The 21,601-nt window shown below is 42.8% G+C and overlaps 1 protein-coding gene across 1 annotated transcript in view; it reads right to left on the reverse strand.

Annotated features, from left to right (window-relative positions):
• LOC130291441 (myosin-1B-like) overlaps nt 1–21,601 on the reverse strand; it is a 188,585-nt gene that overhangs the window by 36,810 nt on the left and 130,174 nt on the right. The window contains exons 7-8 of the mRNA XM_056540161.1: nt 16,748–16,944; nt 12,973–13,077 (exon numbers count right to left, since the gene is read on the reverse strand). The gene's annotated coding sequence lies outside the window, so the exon portion shown is untranslated. The remainder of the gene's footprint in view (nt 1–12,972; nt 13,078–16,747; nt 16,945–21,601) is intronic.

Here is a 21,601-nt window from a genome sequence, read left to right on the forward strand (position 1 = left end):
TCAGTGATTTCCAACCAGGGTGCCTCCAGCCGTTGCAAAACTACAACTCCCAACATGCCTGGACAGCCAAAGGCTGTCCGGGAATGCTGGGAGTTGTAGTTTTGCAACAGCTGGAGGCACCCTGATTGGGAAACACTGACCTATATGTTCTTACTCCCGAACTGGGAAGCGGCAGCCATGTTCCAAGCGCCGTTCTGAACATAGGCCACACATAGGACTCATACAAATGTAGGCTTTGCAAGAGCCTGAATGCATTGGGTCTGCTACAAACTTTCTAACACATGCGTACAATAGGATCTCCCGTTTAGCGTCTCTTAAAGGGGTACTCCGGTGGAAAACTTTTTTTTTTTAAATCAACTGGTGACAGAAAGTTAAACAGATTTGTAAATTACTTCTATTAAAAATTTTTTTTATCCTTACAGTATTTATAAGCTGCTGAATACTACAGAGGAAATTATTTTCTTTTTGGAACACAGAGCTCTCTGCTGACATCATGACCACAGTGCTCTCTGCTGACATCTCTGTCCATTTTAAGAACTGTCCAGAGTAGGAGAAAATCCCCATAGCAAACATATGCTGCTCTGGACAGTTCCTAAAATGGACAGAGATGTCAGCAGAGAGCACTGTGCTCGTGATGTCAGCAGAGAACTCTGTGTTCCAAAAAGAAAAGAATTTCCTCTGTAGTATTCAGCAGCTAATAAGTACTGGAAGATTTTTAAGATTTTTTAAAATAAATAATTTACAAATATGTTTAACTTTCTGGCACCAGTTCATTTAAAAAAAATAATAATTTAAAAGTTTTCCACCGGAGTACCCCTTTAATTTCCTTTGGTCCAGTAATTGTTTAGGTCCATTTAAATAAAAATTTTCAACCGGTCCCAAGACAGCAGTAACAACAAGAGCACCATCCAAGTCATTGTTTCCCATGCGCTCCAGCATGCCCCGACAGCTACAGTTGTGGTTCTGCAACAGCTGGAGAGCAACGCACTGGAGACCACTGAGCTAAATTCCTAAAAACAAGCCTATAATCCAGTGTTAGGATGTCAGCTGGAATGTGTATAGGGAGATACCAGCTGCTGCAGTATGAGGATGCAAGTTCACATTTTTCATGAGCAGCATCAATTAAAAAAAAGGCATGCAAAAAAATAAAAAATTTAAAAAAATTAAAGAATAATTAATAAGAATAAACATTTCTTATTAAAAGTCATCAGTGATTTCCATGGTAGCAGAACTTACCTAAAGGAAGACCACCTCACCCTGAATGAAGCCAGGCGGCCAGCCCTCTTTTATATAAATGTGTGGGTGAGGTCCAGCCAGTTGTTCTGCTATGTATGGCAAGTCCAAGTTGAAGGCGGCGCATTAGGGTTTGAATGGAATGTTATTTTACTTTTATTTAATTGCTATATATAACTTGACTTTCTAAGACAGTGCGACCACTTAAAAAAAAAAAACATTTGGGATAGCTCAGTCACGTTCTTAGAAGAGCACCGTGCCTGTCAGATATGGTTAAAGTATTCAGCAGGACATCTCAAGGAGATACACAGATATCAAAATGACAAGTACTGTCTGTCTACGTGAAAAGAGAGATCTAAAAAAAACAAAAAAAAAACGATTATACTAAAACAATGTACAAAAGGTTAAGTGTGGAAGCTGCAGGTGTGAGACGAATGGAAAAGCAGCTTCTATAGATAATAAGAGATGAGCTGCTTTATGATGGAAAAAATGTTTTTGCATCTACAAAAAAAGGGGAATATTCAAAAAGTTGAAAAGAAACCTGCCACAAATGAAACCATAGATTTTACCACAAATTTGTGAAGAATCTGCAGCGAAATGATCATGTGTTACGTGAATTTTGCAGAATTTATAGTAGATTTCTTTATATTAAAATAGGTACTATCCGTGGTTATCCACAAATTTAAGAGAAAAGCAAGAGTCTGGCACCGCTAGTTTGCCATCAGAGAATATCCTCCCGTATATATGAAGCCAATCACACATGGAATTGTCCGTAACAAATAAACAAAGCTCCGGCAAGGCTTCGACAAGGACTGTAAGTACTGTTTGCACATAGAAGAATAAGGATAACGCACTCACCACTGGCTTTGTGGAATGCCTCAGGCTTTGTTCATAGTAAAAAAATATCTTCAATTTCACAAGACAGAAACACAGGGAGCGGGATGTGATGCAGGTGAGGCAGGGGGCATTCAAAGGGGCAGCAACATGTTTCACGCTCAACTGCGCTCCCTCTGGCCCGTACGGGCCAGAGGAAGCGCCGTTGTGCGTGAAACATGTGAGGCAGGGGGCGTTCAAAGTGGCGGAAACATGTTTCACGCACAACGGTGCTTCCTCTGGCCCATACGGGTCAGAGGAAGCGTCATTGTGCGTGAAACATGTTGGCGCCCCTTTGAACGCCCCCTGCCTCACCTGTATCACATCCAGCTCCCTGTGTTTCTATTTCGTGGACTAGAAAGGTTTTTGTACAGTACTATGAATAAAGCCTGAAGCATTCTACAAAGCCAGCAGTTAGTGTGTTTTAAAAAAAACAAAACATGGGAGTCAATGGGAACCGTATGTGCGTACGGTTCCATCCAGTTTTCACCATACAGTTTTTGACTTTCCACAGTTTTTTTCTTGGAATTTCAATCAAACAAGTGAAACTTTATTCATAATGGAGAGTAAAGTTAAAAACGTATACGTTTTTTTTCCCTTAAAAAACGGATGCAACCAGACACCGGATGCAACCGGACATAATTTTTCAAACTGTATACGGTTTTCTACACACGTTTTGATACAGTTTAGTCAGGTTTTGAGGAATCCGATTTTTTTAAATCAAAAACCTGATACGGGAACTGTATTGCAAAAACGTGGTGTGAACCCGGCCTTACTGTTATTTACAAAAATGTTTGATGTGTTACAGAAATATGACAATGGGTTTGATCAGTCCAGGCCTGGGTGACAAGATCCCCCACCGATCAAACACAGGAAGAAATGCTCAGATAAGCACTTCTCTCCTTGTCTCTTTCCTAGCTGCTAAAGACGAATCGTACAGGATGTGTGTCCCCGAGATAATGACCCCCCCCCCCGAGTACTAATATACAGAATACTGTAAGGGCTCATTCACATTGACATCTGGCTCCATTAAGTCAGGCCCATTGGTAAAATCCATTCAAGCCTTTTGCAAATGGATGTAAATTGATGTCACCCATTTGGTGTTTATTCCGTTTTTTTTTTGTTTTTTTTACAGGAAAAAAGCCGGTACATGAAGTTTTTATTCCTATAAAAAAAACAGAAGAGAAACAGATATAATACAAATAACATTGAAGTCTATGGGAAACGGATGAGCCTTTAATGTCATCCATTTTTTACAATCTGTTTTTGATCGGTTATTACTTCTGAGCATGCTCAGAAGAGGTTTGAGCAACCAGGAAGTAGCCACACAGTGAAAAAAAACTGACACAAATGGACAATGAAGGATATACACAGATTAAAAATGGATGCAAAAAGATGCCACTTGTTCTTTAAATAGTTTTGTGGTGGCCCAGTACGGGAGATGTTGCCCCGTACCATTGCTGTCCTGTCAGGCAGCCTCCCTTCAGTGTCCCCAGGGCCCCCTGCACCTGTTTCCCCCCTGTACATATGTTCTGCAGTGTATTGTATTATAAAATGTCTTGTGGCTTTAAGAGTTGTACCATGTGACTTGTCAGGAGGTACCAGTGATCAGGTGACCCCAAGAGTGACCTATGGGCTCCCTGCTAGTCTCCCCCATATAAGCCCTGGGTGGAGGTTCTCTCTCTTTGGAGATAAGTCTTTGCTGAGGTCAGTCGTCTAGTGTGTGTGTCCAGAGTGTTGGAGGCCTCAAAGTCCAGTCCTGCAGCCACCATCAATTCAAGTAAGAAAGCCACCACTTTATGAGTCAGGTCAAGTCAGTGCCTGACATCTGTCAAGTCAGTGTGGTCTGCATTCAATTGTCCAGTCCTACTACAAGTCCCAGCAAGTCCTTAAGGTCTCTGTGTCACCTCCTTGGGCCCTGGCTGAACTGTATAGACTTTACCATCTGTCTACCCTCAGTAAAGCTACCGTTGTCCGTAACTTGGCGTCAGAGTCATTATTGCCCCCGTGCCTAGCCCAGGATCCAGCGGTGTACCTTCAGGTGGTATAGAGGATAAACCACGCCCTGGCATCACGAATAAAAGGGGTTAATGCCATCTGCCCCTAGGGTAACAACATCTGCCCTCATCACACCCCGTTACCACAGTTTGTTAAGATAACAGACAAATGATATCGGTTTGCATCTGTTTGTCATTATGGTCCATTTAGCAGCAATAATGGGAGAATAGCGGGACGGGAGAGAATGGCCGTGTGAACCTAGCCTCAGTTTGTCTGTGATCCAGGATGTGAAGCATTACATTAATTACAGGGACACACTTCTGCCTCTGATAATCCCTGCCTAGAGAACAAAATCATTAGACAGATGAAGCCATATCACATAATCTACAGAGATTGCGGCTTTAACAAGTATGAGCTGTACATAAGCCCATAAGCCGCACATTAGCGGGAAGATATTACATGGCTGCTTACATACCATGACCTCTCCGATGGTAAGTTCTCGAGAGTCAGTGACACTTTAATTATATTATAGTTGACCTTCTGTCATAAGGAAAAAGTTTAGATCACACCGGATCTCGGGCCTGAGACCTGCTGTGTTAACCCTGTGAAGTGCGCAGCAGCACTCTTCACTCCCCGGCCATCCTCTCTGGTGGACACCTACAATGAGTTGGGTTTAAGTGACAGCCAGGAGCAATGCATGCGCTGCCATGCACTTTACCAGGTTGTAATTCTTGATCGCAAGTATCATTACTGAGACCCGGTGCAATCTAAACGTTTGACATGTCACTTCACGTTGACTAGTTTTTTCAAATTAAGATAATGCTTTAAAAAGAACTTGTGGCCAATGGCCAAAATTAGACCTTCTTACAGTTTGTCCTTCTGTTCCCCAGATATGTGGCTCTATTGTGTGCCTGACAATTTAAAGGGGTTATCCAGAAATAGAAAAAAAGAGCTAATTTCTTTTAAAAACAGCCCCCCGTCTGTCCCCAGGTTGGGTGTGGTATTACAACTTGGCTCGATTCACTTCAATGGAACTGAGCTGCACAACCACACCCAACCTGGAGACAGACAGGGAGCGGTTTTTGAGATAAATTAGCTCTGTTTTTCTATTCCTGGATAACCCCTTTAAGAATTCGTCAGACAGTTTATTTCAATAATAGGATTGGTTATTTTAATAATCAGGTTATGGGCGGGGTTATACAAACAAGGGTGTTAGTGTTTTACATTAAGGGGTTTTTCTGCCTAACACACACCCCCTGACTCAATAATCTATCACCTGACAGTCACTCCCATATTTGAAATAAGTTCCTGCCCATTAGATGTTTTCCTGAATTGTCAGACAAATAACAAGGTGCCAATCAGTTACCCACTGCATGTGTCATGGTGAGATATGCTAATACTATTAGTATAAGCATTCTAATGATTGCTTGTAAAAGTCCCCTAAAACTAATTTTATGTAAAGTGACATGTCAGAAAAGAATGAAATAAGAGAACAGTCGATTTTCAGCATCTTTATGGAAAAAAAAAGTTACAATTAGTAAAACAGTAAAACAAAGACTCTATAAATTGGGTATTATTGCATTTACACAGACCCACAGAATAATATGCATTGCTTGGAAACTACATCATTTTATTTTAATGTATTGTTTACAAGCTCTGCTTGCTGTAATGCTGTGGAGGCCTTCATTTACCATCATTAGCAGTTCCTGGCTGTAATGAGTTGATATTCTGCTGTAACCATTGAGATTGGAGATAACTCAGATCCCAGCCATGTGACTCCTTTAAATGTTGTTTATAAGGATGTTAATATCTATGCAGTTAGAATGAGACATCTCTGTTCTTCCATCAGACCCTGCTACACACAATCCTGATAAAACTATTGTGATGTTTGCAGTGATAGTCGCATCCATTGCAACAATGTATTTACACTTTTTTTTAGCTGGGCACCATCAGCTGGGATATTTTTGTTTGGACTTCTTGGCTATAGACCGGTTGGGATTGTATTTAGTAGGTGGAATTTCTGTTGCCCTAAAGTTATGGTCATATAACCAGTCAGTATGAGGGATCATGGATTTGCTCTGCTAGATTTCACTCTGGCAAGAATGGTCAGAACTCTGGCAACTGAAATTTAATGCGGATAAGTGCAAGATAATGCACCTGGGGCGTAAAACCCTCAGGCAGAATATAGAATACTTGACACAGTCCTGGCCTCAGTATCTGAGGAGAGGGATTTAGGAGTAATTATTTCAGAAGACTTAAAGGTAGGAAGAGAATGTAATAGAGCAGCAGGAAACGCTAGTAGAATGCTTGGATGTATAGGGAGAGGTATAAGCAGTAGAAAGAGAGAAGTGCTCATGGATGTATAGGGAGAGGTATAAGCAGTAGAAAGAGAGAAGTGCTCATGGATGTATAGGGAGAGGTATATGCAGTAGAGAGAGAAGTGCTCATGCCACTGTACCGAACACTGGTGAGGCCTCATTTGGAGTATTGTGCGCAGTACTGGAGGCCGTATCTCCAAAAGGATATAGATACTGCAGGACAAAACTTACCAGGAAAGGTTAAAGGAACTTAACATGTATAGAAGAAAGAAGAGACAGAGGGGATATGATAGAGACTTTTAAATACATAAAGGGAGGTAAGAGGTAAGGAGGAGAAGATATTTAAAAGAAGAAAAACTACCACAAGAGGACATAGTTTTAAATTAGAGGGGCAAAGGTTTCTGCAGTAATATCAGGAAGCATTAATTTACTGAGAGAGTAGTGGATGCATGGAATAGCCTTCCTGCAGAAGTGGTCGCTGCAAATACAGTGAAGGAGTTTAAACATGAATGGGATAAGCATAAGGCTATCCTTCATATAATATAGAGATAGGCATAAGGCTATCCTTCATATAAGATAGGGCCAGGGACTATTGATAGGATTCACATTATTGGGCAGACTAGATGGGCCAAATGGTTCTTATCTGCCGTCACGTTCTATGAAAGATTTAGAAGAAACTTTTTAATTACAGCGAAATCTAATTTAGGTAGAATGAGAAAAAGTGCAAGACTGAAAATTCATATGGCGGTGGCACTGCTCCTTACACAGTGCAGATTGGCATTGTCCCCTTGGGTTGTGCTCGTTGGTGCCGCACAGTGGGCAGAGTGAGGGGGCATGGCTCCTGAGCCGATAGCCAAGGTGAAATGCTTGTATTACCATGGTGATGATGCTCTGTTGGCACCCGGTGCTATGCGTCATGATGACCAATGTCCTGACATGCAGAGACTGAGAGACTGGCTGCCCTGAGGCTGGGTGGCAGATGTGTAGACCTACATTCAGCAGATATATTGGGTTAGAGAAGTCAAGAGGGAAAGTGATAGCCCAGTGGGCTCTTGGAACGTAAGCCATGTGTTTGAGTAATTATCTTGCATAAAGTGAATGTTCCAGTGCTGTACTGTAAACTACAAGTTAATTAGTGTGCACTTGTTATGAGTTCCTTAAATAGTCTTTACTCTGGACTGAGAGACTCATGAGCATTGCAGATGGGTAATCTGTGAGAGGTAGTGGTCCAAAGGCCTTGAGGACTCATGGAGGGAAGGGGCAAGACAAATCCATCCTGACTGGTGTAAGACCCCTTTAAATGCCTATGTGGGACAGGCTGTGATAAGGAGCGCCCCCTGCAGAACTGCTGGATGAGCAAAGACAACTCTAGACTCTTAAATAGCCCCAGTTAATGTCAGCGTAGACAAATGTTGTACCAAGGTCTGTATCATTATAAGGGTGGCTCCCATACTCATTTCCTAATTCCTGAAGTCCTTTATTACAGTGTTTTTTGATTGTTCCCTAATAACAAATATAATAATACCAAATGTAGAGAATTTCCAGGCTCTTCCTATGGCTCACAGGAGCCACCAATACCATACAGATGCCATTCTTGTGCCCTGTAGTGAAATAATGACAACATGGTCGACTGGCACCACCATGGTTAGGTTGGCATCACATTTGGCGATACACAGGCAGTTCTGCTAATTATACTAAGTGACAGTGCTTTACTACTGCACTTATGGGGATTGTCTGGATTTTGTGGAACAGTTCCATTAAGTATCATCATCACCCACTGGATATGTCACCTCTTGTGGAACGTGGCGGCTTTATCTGGCACTCAGCAGCCATTACCTGGATCAGTACTCATGTATCTTGTATCTTTTCTTGGACAGTATTCCCACTGAGCTTAGACCCTGTGTTTTCAGGCTGTTGGCAGCCTGGCTCAATCTAATGATATCATACACATCATCCAGGAGCTATAATCAAACTCTTAGCACAAAACCAAAAAAAAAAAAGCTCCTACGAAGTGGCTTTGCCCTTGGACGTGACAGAGATGCCCTGTTTTAGATCTCCTTGAAATTTAATCTGGAACTTGTGGGCTCCTTTTCCTCCCGGCATTCGCACTAAGTAAATGTAAACAATCTTAAGCTGATATCCGATACCCAGCAGCCCCACTGTCATCTGGGCTCTATTCTGGGCCTGGCATGTCTGGCAGAGAATTAAGGAAAATACTTTGCTTCCTTCTCAGCCCGTCTCCTCTTATTAGACACCATCTTAAAATTAATCACATGTGAGATTTATGCCGTGTTTCATAGCCAGCAGGAGATCCGCGCAAATATCTGGGACGCTCTTCACAGCTACGTTCAAGGAGCCAAGAAGGATGAGTAACATCTGGTACCTGTAATGGTTAAGAAACTGCAAATCCTGGAGCAGAGGTAATTCATTTCTCTTAATTAGAATTTAATATCTTTAGGCTGAAGAACAGAACAGAAGCTTCTGTGGGACTCCAACCTTACAGTTCTGCCAAAATCAAAGGGTGCCCAAGTCATTACGGAGAGCGGTGCCGACTGGCAAGTGTACATTACTAATATATACCATCTGCAGGAGAGATCTGCCCTCGACACAGGCTGCCTGACCTTCAGAGGTAAGAAATCATATGGCAAATGTGTGCAGAACATCCATATAGCAATTTATACTGCCACAATACAATTCTACCTGCTACATAGAGAACTACAACCCTCAACATGACCACAATACAATTCTACTGCCTACATAGAGAACTACAACCCTCAACATGACCACAATACAATTCTATTATACTCTATACGTAGAACACAACAACCCCCAAACATGACCCAGCCACTAGACATGGGCACAATACAATTCTACTGCCTACATAGAGAACTACAACCCTCAACATGACCACAATACAGTTCTATTATACTCTATACGTAGAAAACTACAGCCCCCAAACATAACCCAACCACTAGACATGGCCATAATACAATTCTACTGCCTACATAGAGAACTACAACCCTCAACATGACCATAATACAATTCTACAGCCTACATAGAGAACTACAACCCTCAACATGACCATAATACAATTTTACAGCCTACATAGAGAACTACAACCCTCAACATGACCATAATACAACTCTACTGCCTACATAGAGAACTACAACCCTCAACATGACCATAATACAATTCTACAGCCTACATAGAGAACTACAACCCTCAACATGACCATAATACAACTCTACTGCCTACATAGAGAACTACAACCCTCAACATGGCCATAATACAATTCTACAGCCTACATAGAGAACTACAACCCTCAACATGACCATAATACAACTCTACTGCCTACATAGAGAACTAAAACCCTCAACATGACCATACTACAATTCTACAGCCTACATAGAGAACTACAACCCTCAACATGACCATAATACAACTCTACTGCCTACATAGAGAACTACAACCCTCAACATGACCATACTACAATTCTACAGCCTACATAGAGAACTACAACCCTCAACATAACCATAATACAGTTCTATTATACTCTATACGTAGAACACAACAACCCCCAAACATGACCCAACCACTAGACATGACCATAATACAACTCTACTGCCTACATAGAGAACTACAACCCTCAACATTACCATAATACAGTTCTATTATACTCTATACGCACAAAACTACAACCCAAACATGACCCGATCACTGGACATGACCATTTTACAATTCCTTTATAATTTAGACCAGTGTTTCCCAACCAGGGTGCCTCCAGCTGTTGCAAAATTACAACTCCCAGCATAGCTGGACAGCCGAAGAACTACAACCCTCAACATGACCATAATACAATTCTATTATACTCTATATGTAGAAAACTACAACCCCAAACATGACCCGATCACTGGACATGGCCATAATACAATTCTACCGCCTACATAGAGAACTACAACCCTCAACATGACCATAATACAATTCTACAGCCTACATAGAGAACCACAACCCTCAACATGACCATAATACAATTCTATTATACTCTATATGTAAAACTACAGCCCCCAAACATAACCCAACCACTGGACATGACCATATTGCAATTCCTTTATAATTTAGACCAGTGTTTCCCAACCAGGGTGCCTCCAGCTGTTGCAAAACTACAACTCCCAGCATAGGTGGACAGCCGAAGGCTATCTGGGCATGCTGGGAGTTGTAGTTCACAATAGCTGCTACAAAACTAATGTCTCCAGCTGTTGCAAAACTACAACTTCCAGCATGCACGGACAGCCGAAGGCTGTCCGTGCATGCTGGGAGTTGTAGTTTTGCAACAGCTGGAGGAAATCTAGTTAAAAAAAACACTGCTCTATATTGAGAACACGACAACACCCAACATGACCATATGCCATCTCTCTGACACTGCTAAATGTTGAATGTGAATATAATATAGCTATGTTGCTGTAATAACCCATAAGGCTACATTCACACTGCCTTTTTTGTATCTATTTCCACTACAGTCCGTTTAATTTTGGCGTGTGCAAAAATGTGGTAATCCAAAGGATACGTTACGGTCCTTTTTTATTTTTTATTTTTTTTATAATGTAAGACAATAGGAAACAGCTGGCATACAGCAGCATCTGTTTTTAGCATCTGTTAACATAAGTATTTTCCCCCAAAAAAACAAATATGTGAAACAGAAACTGATGTGTACGTAGCCTTAGCCTGAATTCAGCACGTACTGTATATACTATTTACGTACGTGACTTGTGTGTCTGAATGTTACATTCTTGCTGCTGTGCGCACATCATAGGAGATTAAAGGGGTACTCCGGTGGAAAACATTATTTTTTTTATTTTTTTTAAATCAACTGGTGCCAGAAAGTTAAACAGATTTGTAAATGACTTCTATTAAAAAATCTTAATCCTTCCAGTACTTTTTAGCAGCTGTATGCTACAGAGGAAATTCTTTTCTGTTTTGAATTTCTTTTTTCTCTTGTCCACAGTGCTCTCTGCTGACACCTGATGCCCGTATCAGGAACTGTCCAGAGCAGGAGAAAATCCCCATGGCAAACCTATACTGCTCTGGACAGTTCCTGACACGGACAGAGGTGTCAGCAGAGAGCACTGTGGACAAGACAAAAAAAGAAATTCAAAAAGAAAAGAATTTCCTCTGTAGCATACAGCTGCTGAAAAGTACTGGAAGGGTAAAGATTTTTTAATAGAAGTCATTTACAAATCTGTTTAATTTTCTGACACCAGTTGATTTAAAAAAAAAAAAAATTCCACCGGAGTACCCCTTTAAGGCAAACGCACTTTAGCATATAAAACAGATGAGTGCAAAAGTATCCATACAAACAGCCATAGGCTATATTCACACAGCAGAATGTCTGAGCCAAATTCTGGGGGGGATAGTCTGCTCGGAAATTCCACTGCAGCGGAGTCCCATTAATTTCAATGGGATTCTGCTGCACTACGCACGCGGTAGAATTTCCACAGCAATCCCGATTCCGGCGTCCACAGTAAGAATAGTCATTTTGTTTCTTTCTGACGATTCCGCAGAAATGCATTGCTGTCTATGAAACTGCCCATTTGCGAACGGTCTTGGCGCCTGCCGGATCGTTCCAATGTGCGGAATGTCCGCCCGTGTTTTCCGGACGGACATTCCGCAAGGTATCGGCCGTGTGAACATGGCCATACACAGAAAGCAACGCAATGTGAAGAGTTTTATTGTGTTTTGTATATCATGCACCTTCGCCTAAGGGTACATTCACATGGCGGAACTTCGATGCCGAATTCCCTGTAAGAATTGTGCCAAAATGTCCGTTGAAGTCAATGGGGTTTGAATTTTGCCGGAGTTCTGTGAATTGAGACTTTTGACGCAATTCCGGTGGCAAAGCTTGCTAAAAGGGAACTTGAGCGGAATTGCAGAAATTCCGCCATGTGAACATAGCCTAAGACTCTTCCCATCAGGTTGTTGTTGTTTCCTCTGATGGGCAAGATAATGTGGCCCATCAAATGATATATTATTAGTATTTCCAAACCAGGGTGCCTCCAGCTGTTGCAAAACTACAACTCCCAGCATGCCCGGACAGCCAAAGGCTGTCCGGGCATGCTGGGAGTTGTAGTTTTGCAATAGATGGAGGCACCCTGTTTGGGAAACACTGACATATGTGATAGCCGGGGTCTGAATGTACAGAAACATGTACATTTGTGTGTGACTCAGGACTTTAGGGACAGCGGCCGCATGTAGTAAAATATTCCCAGTGATCATCTCCAGTCCTGTCCACTCTCTAATGGGACCTGTCATGTATTTTTACTCTGTTCACACTCTCTGAAAGTGAAGATAGAGCCATAAATACACAAGTAAACCTGAGAGGCCGCAGCCGTCCGTGTTTGTGTCTGTGAGGGCAGCTGCCGGGTCACTCTAATAAGGAGAAGACTCTCGCTTTGTGACTGATGTCACATTCTGTTATTTTTAAGAGACTCTCCAGTAAAGACAGGATCATCACAACAGAGAGTCTCGTGTGACAACCTCGGTGCAAAGTTCATACCCGGGGTGTTGAGTTTTTCTTCACCCGTTGTGGGTCCGAAGGCTCGGCTCATAAGTTATGGCGCTCCGTCATGACAGGTCTGGAAGCTCAGGTCTCCATGTTTGCCTAGAGGTCATAAGTCAGAATGTCAGACTAGACACAAATCATTACAGTCTTATTATATTATAATTGATACAGAAAAGTGATAGCCAGGACAACCAACCGTGACCCGGACAGGTGTGGACCCCACCGGTGGCAAAACAGAAGAAAAAGAATGGAAGTCCAGCACGGTAGTCAAGTATATGATAAATGCATGATGGTGACGCGTTTCGGACGGTGTATCACGAGTAAGGCCGGGTGCCGACGGCCAAAACGCGTCACCATCATGCATTTATCGTGTACTACGTGCCAGGCCCGTCGCTAAAGGACAGGCAAACCAATTGCTTGGGGCCCCGAGCTGGCCCAGGGCCCCAAGCAGAGCCAGTGCTTGTTGTGCTTCCTATAAGGCTGCAGCCGCCTGAGCGCTCTATAGAGAGCCTCAGGTGGCTGCAGAATTCCTGGTCACCTCTCGAGTTCCTCCCCTTCCCTGTAGTGTGGCCAAGCTCCTCTTCCTCCTGGCTGTCAGTCCAGCTGAGTACCGCGTGGAACAGGAACAGGAGCAGGGCCGGACTGGCCATTGGGCACACCGGGCAAACTGCCCCTATCTCGGTTCGGCAGCTTGCCCTGTTGGCCGGCCGGGCCAGCAGTGCGAGAGCCTAGTGCGGGAGGCAGAGACTAAAGCTACTCGGCCTCCGGTTCCTATTTTTGTGCCTGGCTCACCCGTAGTTGCCTCACTCAGGACATCTTCGTCCCCAGTTAAGTGCCGTAAAGCTACACGCGTCGGCCTCGTATTGACGTTCACTCACATCACGTCATAGACATTCCATGTTTATTTTGCTTGAGGCCCCAAAATTCCTTCAAATGGCCCTACTGCGTGCTTGTTGTAATAAACCACATGATCTGCTTTGACTGCCGTGCTGGACTTCCATTCTTTTCTTCTATTATAATTTATACTATGGAAGTTATAGGTAATATAGAAAGATTCCACTCACCTGAGTGAGTGACGATTCCATAATCCGGAAGCTGAACTATCCGATAAAATTAGAGTTGAGAGTAAATTAGAAGACACCAGAGATTTTAGATTGACTAAGGCACTAGAGTTAGATTTAAGAATCTCCGGCCGGAAATATCAGGTTGGCACTAGGACCGTGCGGACATTGTTGTCGCCATAGAGGACAATGTATTCCGTGACGATTTTCCGTCAAAAGGAAATCATTTTTTTGAATGCATAGCCGTCTATTGAGACAGCGCAGTCCGTGCAGTCCTAGCGTCAGCAGATTCTGCCATCGCCCCGCACTGTAGAGAATGTCCGCACAGAGTTTTCATGCCGACATTCAGCTGTGTGACTGCGGCCTTAGGGTAGCTTCACGTACAGGGTATCTGCAGCATATTTGACGTTCCCCATAGCTCTGTGTGTCCGCTCCTAGTGGCGGATTTACCGCCGGCTGTCACGAGCTGACAAACAAAACAAATCTAACCGACTGCAGCAGTGAGCTCGCTCTGAAGTAGCTCTGTGACTGCCGGCAGCACATCCACAGCATCAAATACGCTGCGGATGTGCTGTGTGTGACCCCACCCTTACAGTGTACTTAGTACCAAAAACAGGATGCGATTCAGCCAGGGGAAAGAAGGAAACTGATCCTATTCCTGGAAGATTCTCCTCAGGCAGATGATATTGGGGGAGAGAAGTATCAGGAATGTTGGATGTCAGCTGCACAGTCCTTTTGTTCTGTAAGGCTAAGTTTCCACTTGATTTTTTTTCTGGCTGTTTTTGGAAAACTGCCACTGCAGTTTTTGAGCCAAAGTCAGAAGTGGATCCAGAAGGGAGGAGAAGTATAAATCCTTCCTTTATATGTCCTACTCCTTTTGAATACACTTCTGGCTTTGGCTCAAAAACTGCAGTGGCAGAAATCGAAAAACTGCCAGAAAAAAAATCAAGTGGAAACTTAGCCTAAGAGATAAGCTACCACAGGAAGGATTCTGGTAGCAGCTTACCTCTCCTCTCTTCATTCAGAACATATGAATGCTTGGCCAAATGTTCATGTGTTTGTAGGGATCAGTAGAGAGAGTTCTCGGCCAACAGCGGTTGCATGTGTATGGGCACTGTAAGGATATGTTCAAATGTATTCAATTTGCTGCAGAAACTCAGCAGGGTACAATCCAAAATGGTGTGTTTTTTGGTGCGGATTTACAATAGCAAATTTCTTAAGGAAAAAAAGGATAAACTCCACAACAATCGGTAATTAAAGGAAATGGGGAAAGTACACAAGAAATCCTTGTTCTTTGCACAGCAAAAATTGAAATGCCGCAGATTCCAGAACCGCAGGCTGATTTCTATGCAGAGATTCTCCGCAGTATGGGATTTGTCTCATCCACTTGATTTTTCTAGTGCAGTCCTCCCAAACAAAAATTTACAGCAAAATCCAACCTGTGTGTATTTACCCTAATGCAGTGGTTCTTAACCTTGTTGGAGGTACTGAACCCCAGCAGTTTCATATGCGCATTCACCGAACCCCTCTTAATTGGAAAAATAAAATATGATTTTTTTCAAATTCAAAACATAGGAGGTATATATTTAAGTATATATTTATACATAGGTGCACAAAATGAACAAAACCATTAAAGAACTAAACCATTAAGACACATTAGGCACAGGCAGTGTTCCCCCATATTAGGTTCACGATAAAAACAAGCAATCTCCAGGAAGCAGAGCGGGATCAATGGAAGCGCTGAGACCAGATAAGAAGTTAAAAGGATTTATTTTCCATAATGCAACGCGTTTCACGGTCACCCGCTTCCTCAGGATGCCTGAGGAAGCGGGTGACCGTGAAACGCGTTGCATTATTGGCTGTCCGGGCATGCTGGGAGTTGTAGTTTTGCAACATCTGGAGGTCCACAGGTTGAAGACCACTGATGTAGGCAGTGTTCCCCCACAGACATACAGCCTCCAGCCATATACAGTGTATGGCTGGAGGCTGTATGCCTGTGTACTGCCCACTTCAGTGTTCCGACCACCGCTCCGGCTATAGCAATAGGTCTCGGGACCGGTGGTCGGAGCACCGAAGATGACGTGGCGCTGGTCATTTACCAAGCTGGCCAGCGCACGTCTTCCTCCTTCTCTATCCTCCGGTCCTCGGCACCTTCGTTTCCATTGGCGGGCGGATGCACGGGATGTCAGTGACATCCCGGCGGCCCTGCGTTTTTAAACTTAATGCGGGGCCGCAGGGAGTTAATAGTGATGGGGGGAATTGCCCCATCGCTACAGGACGGGCAAACACCGGCTCTGCTCGGGGCCCCGGGCAAGCTCAGGGCCCCAAGCAATTGCTTGGTTTGCCTGTACTGTTGCGACCTCCCCCGCCGAACCCCCGGGACTGACTCACTCGATCGAACCCAGGTTAAGAACCACTGCCCTAATGCATTTGTGTGAATAAAGCTGGAATGTCAGATTCTGTGCGTCTTTCCCATAGGAGCAGAGGAAGCCTGGAATTCTGTATATTGGCGACGCAGAGCTGGATCAATGGTAACGTGGCAATGGACTTCATCAGCAGCGGAGTGATCTCTTACTATTTGTGCAAAGGAGCAGTTTTATTACCAATAATAGTGAGGAATTGTATCTACTTCCTCTGATCATCTCTACTTTATATGTCTTATTCCTGCTCAGATCCCACCGGCCGCACACGACGGTTCCTCCACTTACCAGGTCACCTTGTGTTTTCACTTCTGTTTCCTGCCGATAGACAAAGTGATTAAAGTACAAAGATGGGATATTTTTAGGTATTTCCATGCTGCCTTTCATGTTGTAGGATGTGTCACGTCAGGTAACCAAATATTTTCACAGTCTTTGTGTCGCTTCTTTCCTCTTTTTAGTAATTGTATTTTGTGATTATATGTGACCTGAAATAATAAACAGCATGAAAACACCCGAATTCATGTGGACAATATCATGAATAAACACTATTTACTGTACTGTGGATGAAAAGGTATACAGACATTTACAATTTCCTGCCTTATACTTGGTATGTACATTACTCCTTTTTGCTTTCAGCATTCTGATAAAAGAGCTAGGAAACCATGGGGAGTCCCTGCAGATCATGAACAAATGCCGGCTATCCTTCCATCATAGTCCTGTTCTATCATTTAACCACTCCTATTTGTAATAAGACATGTCTAAAGGATATTGGGGGGCTGTAGATGTCTTATAAAGACATGAGAGGACCCCCCATTAGTCACAGCAGAAAGCTGATAGCAAAGAGTACGGTAGATCCTGCTTTGGCAAATTTACCATGCCCAGGTCTCAGGGTCTATTGACATGGCAGAATTTCCGCTTGCGGAGTTCCGCCTAAAATTACAGCCCATAGACTTCTATGGGATTCCGCAGTCCCATTCACACTTCAGAATTTCCGCTTGCGGAGTTCCGCTTAAAATTACAGCCCATAGACTTCTATGGGATTCTGCACTCCCATTCACACTTCTGAATTTCCGCTTGCGGAAATTCAGAAGTGTGAATGGGAGTGCGGAATCCCATAGAAGTCTATGGGCTGTAATTTTAGGCGGAACTCCGCAAGCGGAAATGCAGAAGAGTGAATGGGACTGCGGAATCCCATAGAAGTCTATGGGCTTTAATTTGAGGTGGAATTCCGCCATGTGAATAGAACCTTAAAGGGGTACTCTTGTGGAAAACCTTTTTTTTATTTATTTTTTTATCAACTGATGCCAGAAAGTTAAACAGATTTGGAAATTACTTCTATTAAAAAATCTTACTCCTTCCAGTACTGATTAGCTGCTGTATACTACAGAGGAAATTCTTTTCTTTTGGGATTTCTTTTCTATCACTACCACAGTGCTTTCTGCTGACATCTCTGTCCATGTCAGGAACTGTCCAGAACAGGAGAAAATCCCCATAGCAAACATATGCTGCTCTGGACAGTTCCTAAAATGGACAGAGGTGTCAGCAGAGAGCACTGTGGTCGTGACAGAAAAAAAATCCCCCCAAAAAAAGAATTTCCTCTGTAGTATACAGCTGGTAATAAGTACTGGGAGGATTAAGAATTTTTTATAGAAGTCATTTACAAATATGTTTAACTTTCTGGCATCAGTTGATTAAAAAAAAAAAATAATAATTCCACCGGAGTACCCCTTTAAGATACCAACTAACATAAAAGCAGATTTGGACAACGGTGTGCCGACATCAGATGGAGATAAGAAGAGTCAGAAAAGATGAATTTCTACACCCCGACTCCTTAGTTCTCGAGGGAGATGTCTGGCAGCAGCCTGTTCCCCCTCTACCTATTGAGGACACAAGTTTGGTGAACATGCGTGAGCATGAAGACAGCTATTAAAGGTTTATGGCTATTTCACCTAGTAGCACATACTACTCTGCCAATATAAAGCTTCCCATGGCAATACCTAGTTGCCGACAGTGCTGATTAGAGATGAGCGAACTTACAGTAAATTCGATTCGTCAAGAACTTCTCGGCTCGGCAGTTGATTACTTATCCTGCATGAATTAGTTCTGCTTTCAGGTGCTCCGGTGGGCTGGAAAAGGTGGATACATTCCTAGGAAAGAGTCTCCTAGGACTGTATCCACCTTTTCCAGCCCACGGGAGCACCTGAAAGCTGAACTAATTTATGCAGGAAAAGTCATCAACTGCCGAGCCGAGAAGTTCGTGACGAATCGAACTTACTATAAGTTCGCTCATCTCTAGTGCTGATCTTTGTTGCTACATTGTGAAGCTGTCTTGTTTGCACAACCCTTTTCCATATATCCTATTAAGGAATATAAAAGTAAAAACACAATACACCCCCTATCTATATGCAGTATCAGGATTCTTGTAGGGTGTTGGCTGAATGAGATAACTTCGACTCAGCTTAGGGAACTGTATTTCTTTAAAGGGGTACTCCACTGGAAAAAAAAAATTTAATTAATGGGGTTATCCAGGAAAAAACTTTTTTATATATATATATCGATTGGCTCCAGAAAGTTTAACAGATTTGTAAATTACTTCTATTAAAAAATCTTAATCCTTTCAGTACTTATGAGCTGCTGAAGTTGAGTTGTTCTTTTCTGTGCTCTCTGATGACACGTGTCTCGGGAGCTGTCCACAGTAGAAGCAAATTCCCATTTCAAACCTCTTCTACTCTGTGCAGTTCCCGAGACAAACAGAGATGTCAGCAGACAGCACTGTTTCCAGACAGATAATAACAACTCAACTTCAGCAGCTGATAATTATTGGAAGGATTAAGATTTTTTAATAGAAGTAATTTACAAATCTGTTGAACTTTCTGGAGCCAGTTGATTGAAACAAAAACGCCTTTTCCTGGAATACCCCTTTAACTGGTGCCAGAAAGTTAAACAGAATTGTAAATTACTTCTATTTAAAATCTTAAGCCTTCTAGTACTTATCAGCTGCTGTATGTTCCACAGGAAGTTCTTTTCTTTTTGAAACACAGTGCTCTCTGCTGACACCTCTGTCCATTTTAGGAACTGTCCAGAGTACAAGCAAATCACCATAGTAAACCTATTCTGCTCCGGACAGTTCCTAAAATGGACAAAGGTGTCAGCAGAGAGCACTGTGGACAGACAAAAAGGAAATTCCAAAAGAAAAGAACTTCCTGTGGAGCACACAGCAGCTGATAAATACAGGAAGGATTAAGATTTTTAAATAGAAGTAATTTACAAATCTGTTTAACTTTCTGGCACCAGTTGATTTAAAAAAATATGTTTTCCAGTGGAGTACCCCTTTAAGGAGATGCAGCTGACGGTTTTATCACACTGTGTTTAATGGGAACAAGTAAACAGAACCAATATGTAAAACTAATCTGCATTAGTATTTTTCCCATGAAGAATAAAGACAATCTGAAGATTACTGTGTAGTATTGAGCTGCTGTAAAGTGCAGGTCCACAGTGCTGAACGTGGTGTCAGGTTATACAAGTGCAGGACAAGTGGTTTTCAGTCTGCTGCCATCTGCCAGTCATGGGGCTCGGATCCAGGGAATGTGTCATTAGTATTATAACATCCTCCGTGGTGTCGGTGAACACTCAGCTATAGGGCCACACATAGACCGTCTTAGGGTCAAATAAGTTTCATAATATCAAACATTGTGATATATACAGATTCAAAGGTAAAATGATTTACCCCAAATAATGCAATGACAGCCAGGGCGTAACTAAAGGGGGTGCAAGGTAGCAGTCGCACCGGTGCCCTTGGGCCTAAGGGGGTCCCAAAGAACATCTGCCCCATAAGAGACCAGTATTATAAATGGCACATGGGCCCTGATGCAGATTTTGCATTGGGGCCCAGAAGCTACAAGTTACACCTCTGAATGACCGACATCATCATCTAGTCCTGGAATGAAGGCTACACAGTCCCTGTCAGTAATTCATAATGAGGCTGGGTTCACACTGAATATTTTAGTCAGTATTTTAAGCCAAAACCAGGGATGGGTCCAAACAGGAAAAGGTGCAAATCTTTCTGTTACAGTTTTTTGCTGTGCCAGTTCCACTTCTGGTTTTGGCTACAAATACTGATGAAATGAAGACCAAAATACAATGTAAAGACAACATGGAGAAGAGATATTGGAAGAAGCTGGTATTATTAGCGTGTACCATCCCATAGTGAACAGCTGGATCCTTCATTCACACAAATTGTTGGCTTAGACCATGTTCACACTGCTGAAAAATTACACCACAGAATGTGTCATTATCTTCCCATTATCTTTTATAGGGATTCCAAAGTGAATTTTCATTCCAGATTCCGCAACATTGTAAGACATGTTGTCTTAAAATTTTGTGAAATTCCGTTCAGAGCCCTATTAAAGGGGTACTCCACTGCCCCAGCGTCCAGAACATTTAGTTCCGAAAGCTGGGTGCAGGCTGTGGGGGTCATGACGCCTCGGCAACGCCCCACGTGATGTCACACCACGCCCCCTCAATGTAAGTTTATGGGAGGGACGTGATGACTGCCAGGCTTCCTTCCATAGACTTGCATTGAGGGGGCGTGGCGTGACATCACATAGGGCGTGGCCGTGACATCACGACCCCCACAGCCTGCTTCCAGCTTTCGGAACTAAATGCTCTGGATGTTGGGGCAGTGGAGTACCCCTTTAAAGTTAATGGGACTCTGAATTCAAGTGCAATCTGTGTTTTGAAAGCAGAGAAATTCTGCTCAAATTCCGCAAATCTACAATAAATCCGCAGTCTCCTTTTCTGAGCGTAATTTGAGCAGAATAACACAAATTTCACAGTCTGAACATGGACTTTGTGCTAGCCCAGAAGAGGCATATCTATAGTGTAGGGTCTGTCCCAATGAGGTCACCTTAAAGGGGTATTCCAGGAAAAAACTTTTTTTTCTTATATCAACTGGCTCCAGAAAGTTAAACAGATTTGTACATTACTTCTATTAATAAATCTTAATCCTTTCAATAATTATCAGCTGCTGAAGTTGAGTTGTGGCTTTCTGTCTGGCAACAGTGCTCTCTGCTGACATCTCTGCTTGTCTCGGGAACTGCACAGAGTAGAAGGGGTTTGCTATGGGGATTTGCTTCTAAACTG

This window comes from Hyla sarda, chromosome 9, assembly GCF_029499605.1.
Source record: "Hyla sarda isolate aHylSar1 chromosome 9, aHylSar1.hap1, whole genome shotgun sequence".
Taxonomy (NCBI): domain Eukaryota; kingdom Metazoa; phylum Chordata; class Amphibia; order Anura; family Hylidae; genus Hyla; species Hyla sarda.